Here is a 7,460-nt window from a genome sequence, read left to right as displayed (position 1 = left end):
TTTTGTCACATGTGTACATTGAGTATTCTAGCTGTACTTGCCCCTTGTTCCATTTTTCATTCATTCTATGTTTTTACTATTATTCCTTTCTGGTTTCAACTTCCTGATAGTCATTCTGTTAAACTATCTATTAATACTTTGAAAGGTTTATATACATTCCATGGAGTTTCAATCCTGCATATACTTGAACGTATGTCAGCTTATATTTCCATATTTCATTCATCTGCAATAACAATTTGCAAGACTGGAGACGTGCAGCCCCTAGACATGATAATATTCTCATTCATTTGGAAGATTAATCTTTAGTCAACAAGAAAGTTTAAAAATGGCTAAGAATGTATTCCTAGCTACCAGTTTTTATAAATGGCTTTGTACAAAGTTTTGTAATTATTTTATTTGACATGGGATAATATTTTCTACTACCTATAAGTTTTGGAAAAAGAAGAAAACTAAAATTTACTACTATAGAGGAATATGATAGAAATAGAAGACAGATTTTATATTTGTCACATCTCTGATGAGTACCCATATTCAAGATTTAAAGTCTTATTTCATACTATGTTAGACAGATAGGGAAAACATAAAACAACATATGATAAGACAGCTATTTGTGACTTTTTAAAATGTACCTTATTAAATGATGAAATTGACTTTATTAGCTAGTGTTTGGGTTTGAATTATGGGAGGTTGATCTATTTAACACATTTCTGGAAGGCACCTACTGAACAAAACAAATGGTGGGGGGTACTATTTCTACACTTTAATGAATGGTTGAACGTGTTTGGCATTAGTGCTGGGTAAATAATTCAACTCTATTGTAACTTGCTCCCTACACTTGTAAAACTTGTAAAGTCACTTATTATCATCTACTTGTCAAATGTTATTTTGGTGAATGTGATTTTAAAAAGTTTTGAAAAAGAATATATCTTCAGGAGATTAAATGTAGATTATCATTGGCTTGAGAATGATAGCATTTTTACACTACAGAACCAAGATTTACTGTAGTACCAGTAGTTTGAAGCATTAAGGATCTTCTCAATTAATGTTTTTCTGAATTATAATTGACCTGTAAGTCAAGTTTTCCTAGTCTTGGTAGGCCAATTATGAATCTATCGTTCCCAGAACAATTTTTTTGGCCTACTTATACTGGACGGAAATCTTTCAGTAATCATTAGGAGAGGGGTATTAAAAATAATTTTGTGACATTTGTGATCTTGTTCACTCATATGGGCTGGGCATCTGTAAATTTAAAGTGGTAATTACTGTACTTTCTCTCAGATTTTGTGATCTCATTATTCATTTTAAGTTGTCTTGCATTTCACAATTGCTTACTGCTAATTCCTGTGCTGTAAAGAATTGGAGTCCCGAAATACTATAGGAAATGAGAAATTGAGATGGATTTTCAAATACTTTCTGTTGGCATGTTGCATGGGCCTAGGTGAGAAATCTTGCCCTTGTTATCTGATGATGTGGATAACTGGGACCTGGGAACCTAGGACCCTTGGGTCCTGAAGAAGAATAATACCTTGTAGACATCATATCAACAAAATTTGGGTATAATCATTAGGAATGCTTCAGAAATATGGAGAAAATCAGTTTGGGACCAGTGAATTAAAACAATAAACAGAGTAGCAGCGTAAAATCCCTAATAGATTAGAGGAAAACTATTTTTTTTGCAATGTGAATTCAGAAGACCAAGAACACTTAGAATGTATCACAAGTCTATACCAAAGATATTACATTGATATTTTTATTTCTAATATGTATTCTAAACCTAATTATTTATATTCCAATACTATTTATTGGAATAAATATCTATTTATTTGTCAAATAATGAAATAATTCTAGTAAGTTTCAGTGTGTGAACTAAAATATCAGCACATATAAATATAAAATGTATAACTATATACAAGAAAAAGGCACACGTTTTGCAATATTCTGTTGTGGTTAGAGTATCAAATTATTTAAAGAATTTGAAGTATTATTTCATTATCTCTACCTCAGTGTTTGGTAGAGTTGGACCTAAAGCTTTACCATTTGAAGATTTACAGCCTAGTGGCAAGAGGAAACACTTTGATTAAAACATTAACAATTTTAGGCCTAATATCGAGGAGAGACATATAGACTTCTCTTGTAACTCTGAAAATATTTGGTGATAGAAAGGCAGTAGTGTAAATTCCTGCCTGGTTGGATGGTAGACGGGCCAGGACATTAGTTAATCATGCATATGAACAATTTTTCTCACCTTCTTGGCTTTAGATACTTTTGAAATATTGGGTATAATAACCAATTATGTTTTGATAAAATACCTTCTAGTCTAAACATTTTTATCTGAACTGTTCCTGTCTCTATGATCCCTTGTAATTAAGATTAGTTTTGTTCCAGTAAGAAAATATATGCTGTCAGTGTAAGATATTCTGGTTCGTCTGTTCCTAAATGGAAGAAAGGTAAAAGGTCAGGTAGACATTTGTGCCAATAAGATCTCATTTAGGAATTTTATGCTGCAGAAGTTTAGAAGTAGCTCTTAAGCAAGGCTTACGTTGAATCCATTAGCTCCACAAAGCTAACTCAGCTGATAAATAAGTACTTGAAAAGCCATCACCTTTGGACCTAGCTTTAAACTCTTCAAAGTATGATGAAATCTAAAATGAAAAATACTTAAAATACTCATTGACAAAAAAATTGCAAATGTGAGCAATCTACCAAACAATATAAGTTTTTTTCCAATATACACAGAATTTTAGAGAAGTAATATCAATAGCATTTTTAGGAACAATAAGGTTTCCTAGATACAAATAGTCAACCAAGGATATATGCCTGTATAAAGATTGCATCATTAGCTACTTAAATTTAGAGGATACTACATGCTTCAACAGCACGTCTACCCAAATTACAATACAAAGATTAACATGGCACTTGCACAAGGATGATATGAAAATTTGTGTAGTATTCCATATTTTTCATTCTTCAGATGCAAGAAATGAAAAACAGTTATAAAAATTGATTACAGTTGTAACGATACATGTAATTCATTGAATTGAAAGTTAGTTTGACATCAGTGTATTAAATCATCACCTTAGAAAGGCCTTTACATAGCATAACCTTTACAAAACTTTTGAAATTAGATAACATTTTCATTTTATCCCAAAGAAATAAAATACTATAAGGACCTAGGGGAAAAAAGGAATCTTAAACTGTTTCTATATGGAATGCTATCTGAAATGACACATTTATTAATGAACCTATATATTATGAAACAATTTAGAATTAAAAGTATTATATCTAGGAGAGAATGAAATAGATTATGGATATTATACAAACAGAATACAGATTACATTAAAATATCCTTTTTCAGACAAGCAATAGAAATATCTTTACTTTCTGTATTACTCACTTCAACAGATAAGTTAAAATTATTTCTGATTATAAAAATCACAAACTGCAGAAATCATTATTGATGTATACAAACAAATCTTGAATACATTTTGACATCAAAGTCCGTCAATTCACTTGGAAGAATAGCATGGAATCCATGAATTTTTAAAGTGAGATATTAATGTGGCATTGTATTGTGAAAATATTTTGTACAGACACAAAGATGGATTGGCATTTTTGAAACTTAAGAAACTTAACCAAACCATTAAGACTTAGGAGAAAAATTTTTGCAGCCTTCCACAACTTCAAAGAGGTAGTGATACATACTTATCCTTTTGGCAATATCAAATGCAGCTTCTTCCAACTTGTTCTTGACCTGGTTTGATATAATATTTCAATAGAAGGAGATCCCGCATACCTTTGTTATTTTTATTCACAGCAGCAAGATGCAAGGTTGTCAAGAGTTCCTTAGTTTGGGCATTGGTATCTGCATCATGATGAAGTAAGAAAGAAGCCACTCTGTTATTATTCCACATATAAGCACTATGCAGTGGTGTCCAGCCATTCACAGTTATTGCATGAATATCTGCCTTGAGCCAACAACTCATGGACAATGTCTAAGTGTCCACTGTAGTCTTCCTGATGAAGAGAGCTATACTCATCATCATCCCTAGTATTCACATGAATGGCCTTTTTGGAAAGTACTTTGCACTGTAGTAAGCTGATTATTTTCAACAGCCCAATGAAGAAATTTGCTTGGATCCTTCTCCATTTTTATCTAGCAAATGATACCATTCCTCACTATTTCATCTAGTTCCTTGTCTTCATCAGAATTGCCTAACTAGAGACTTTGAGTACCAGTGGGAATGAGGTGTACATGTTTTCCCCAATAGTTCACATTGGTTGAAGTAGTCAGAAAAATCCAGTGAATTTTCTACATCTGTTTTTTCACCATGATTTTTTTCTCTTTTTCCATTTTTACTATTTGAAATTATTCTAACTGGAGAGTACGGAATGGATAGAGAGCAGAAGAAATAAGTGCAAAAACAATCTTCACAGAAGCAAATTCTCAGAGCTATTTCATGACTTTGAAAAGGATAAAGTGGTTGAAGTTAGTATAAATTTAGAAGTATGAAAATGGAACAGGGGACCAAGATGGCAACGGGGCAGTAGGGAAATGCCACAGTTCTCCCCAACCAAAAAGAGATTTCAAGTTCCTAAGCTTAATCTCCCAAAGAGACCGACAAAAACAAAAAGATGAACACTCAGAAAACAACAGGAAGTGGAAAATAACAAAAAAGAAAGAGAGAAAAGAATTTCAGTACAGAGAAGGGCGAAGACTCCTCCCCCAATGCTTACTGGTGGTGAGCAGGCCCAGCAGGGGCTGCTGGAGTCCCAGAGACAAAGGGGACTCCCTGCAGAATACTCATGCAGAAGGACTTAAGAAACCAAGAAACAAAGAACTTCCATTCCTCTGTTCGAACCACTATTAAATAACCCCATGCTGCTGATCACATGTATGGTGTATATGTGTACACCATTATATGTTACAGACCGTGATAGACAATTTGCTACAGGAAAGTTACAATGAGTTTGTGACTTTAAATGAGCATCATCATCCCAAAATACCGTGAAAATTGGGAAATTTTGTAATCACTTAATCACAATAAAAAAAACTCCAAAAAACTACAAGTGGAGCTATGGCTCAAGTGGTAGAGCATGAGCCTTGAGCTGAATTGCTCAGGGACAGCTGCCAGGCCTAGAGCTCAAGCCCCACGCCTGACAAAAAAAAAAGAGAGAGATCTTTCATGTGATTGATTCTAACATATTTATAAAATTATGTCTTTATTGCTTTGTATGTCCCTCCCCTATGGTGTAATCCCTGGTTTCACTATATATGAAGTTGGTGTATGTGAAGGGGAAGGGAAAAAAGAAATCGTTAAAACAGACATACAGGAGGACCCATTTCAACAATGAGATGTACAAGTCTTTATGTCGAAAAAAGAACTTTACAACTTTGGTTGGGGGTACGGTGGGGAGGATACGAAGGGATGGGTAGGGGAAACAAAGGAGGAGGCTACAATTCTTGATAAGAAATGTGCTCATTATATCTTACCCATGTAATTGTTACTCCTCTGTACAGTATTTTCACAATAAAAAGAAGTATGAAAATGACAAATATATAAAAAGATATTCATATATTTCATTATATAACCCAAACCAGAAAGCAAATGTTGTTTAGATGATTTCTTAAAACACAGTCTTTCAGGAGCTGGGAAGGTGGCTCAGTGGTAGAGTGTTTGCCTTGCATGCATGAGGTCCTGGGTTTGATTCCTCAGCACCATATAAGAAGAAAAAGACAAAAGTGGTGCCGTAGCTCAAGTGGTAGCACCTTGTTTGAGCTGAAAAGCTGAGGGACAGCACTCAGGCTCCAGAGTTCAAGCCCCACAAAAACAAAAACCAAACCAAAAAACTAAACAAAACACAGCTCTCCCATTTGTAGCCTCAATTCTGTAAAGACACTGCTTCAGCCTAGGACTAAGATTTTAGGTGTAGATATTTATCAACAATTCTGATTCAGATTTTTACTTGAAAAAATTTTAAATCAATATTATGTTCTTAATTTTTCTCTTTGTACATTCACATGCACCTATAAAAAATGGTGTAGACATCCCAGTAACATTCTCAAAGTACCTCCTGATGATGAGTTACGAAAAGTTTTATTCTATTACAAAAAGGAAAACAATGCTACAAATAAAGAAAACTAATAATTTAATATTAATGGTTAATAAAATAAAAACCAAACACCAGTGTTTCCAGTCTTTGAAGTGTTCTACATATTAGATTTTACTCTTTACTCATATTCCTGTACATTTAAAACTGGCTAAGATTATGATGCTCACAAGAGTTTTGTAGGCTACGAGTAGCCCTTAAAGTTACCCACTAAGGTTCCTCTTTCTTTATGGCTCATCTCATCATTTGTATATGGCTTATATCATCATTTGTTCCTCACTAACATATAAAGTAAAGAAGGCCTACAGTTTTAACAGAAACTGTGTAGTTAAAATCTTAACTCTTCACTGTTTCTTTACACAGACTTTGTAACTTCTCATAGTAAAAGTTTCTAAAAACTCTGAAATGTACATACTTAGTAGTATATGTCTGCTACCATAAATCTTAAATACTTTATGGAAAATTTTTATGACCTGCCGAACAGTCTTAATTTTGGCATATATAAACCAATTCCAAATATTAAACATATTTCAAACAATAAAACTTTTAACAAACCTTAACACTTGGTGCAGTGTTCATTATGACAGGTACCTTGTATAGAATAATTGAATCCTCCTCCTACACATTTCTTGAACAACAAATATCTGGAATTATTTTGTTTTTGACATATCTAACTTGACTTTATTCTTAAATGTGTGCTTATTTAAGAAATATATGGTTCTAAAATTTTACGACAAGTCTTTTGAACTTATTTTTTGTTGAATTATCTACTTTAGGAAAATCAATTCCAAAATGTTCTGTGCTCAGTTTGGCAGCACATACACTAAAATTGGAAAAATACAGAGAAGATTAGCATGACCCCTACCCAAGGATGACATGCAAATTCATGAAGATTTCCACATTTTTACAACAACAGATGCTGGAGGGGATGTGGACAGAAGGGAACCCTACTCCATTCTTGGTGGGAGAGAAAACTTGTTCAACCACTTGGAAAGAAGTATGAGGGTTCCTCAAAAGATTCCACATAGAGCTCCCCTATGACCCAGCAATCCCACTTTTGGGCATTCACCCAAATGATCAAACAAGACCATACTATAACTACCAGCACAGCTATGTTTATTGCAGCATTATTTACCATAGCTAAGATATGGAACCAACCCCGATGCCCCTCAGTAAATGAATGAATCAAGAAAATTTTTTTTGTGTGTGTATGTGTGTGTGTGTGTGTGTGTGTGTGTATGTATATATGTATGTATGTATGTTTCTATCTACCTACACATACATATATACGTATATATATTTGTATATATATATATTTATATTTACATACATAAATATAAATATAGACTGGA

The 7,460-nt window shown here is 33.4% G+C and overlaps 1 pseudogene; it reads right to left on the bottom strand.

Moving 5' to 3' along the window:
* Positions 1-3,640: 3,640 nt before the first annotated feature.
* Positions 3,641-7,460, bottom strand: part of LOC105992985 — a 12,309-nt pseudogene continuing 8,489 nt past the window's right edge.

Source organism: Dipodomys ordii, unplaced genomic scaffold (assembly GCF_000151885.1).
Source record: "Dipodomys ordii isolate 6190 unplaced genomic scaffold, Dord_2.0 Scaffold91, whole genome shotgun sequence".
Taxonomy (NCBI): domain Eukaryota; kingdom Metazoa; phylum Chordata; class Mammalia; order Rodentia; family Heteromyidae; genus Dipodomys; species Dipodomys ordii.
This window is presented reverse-complemented; position numbering and strand designations above follow the sequence as displayed.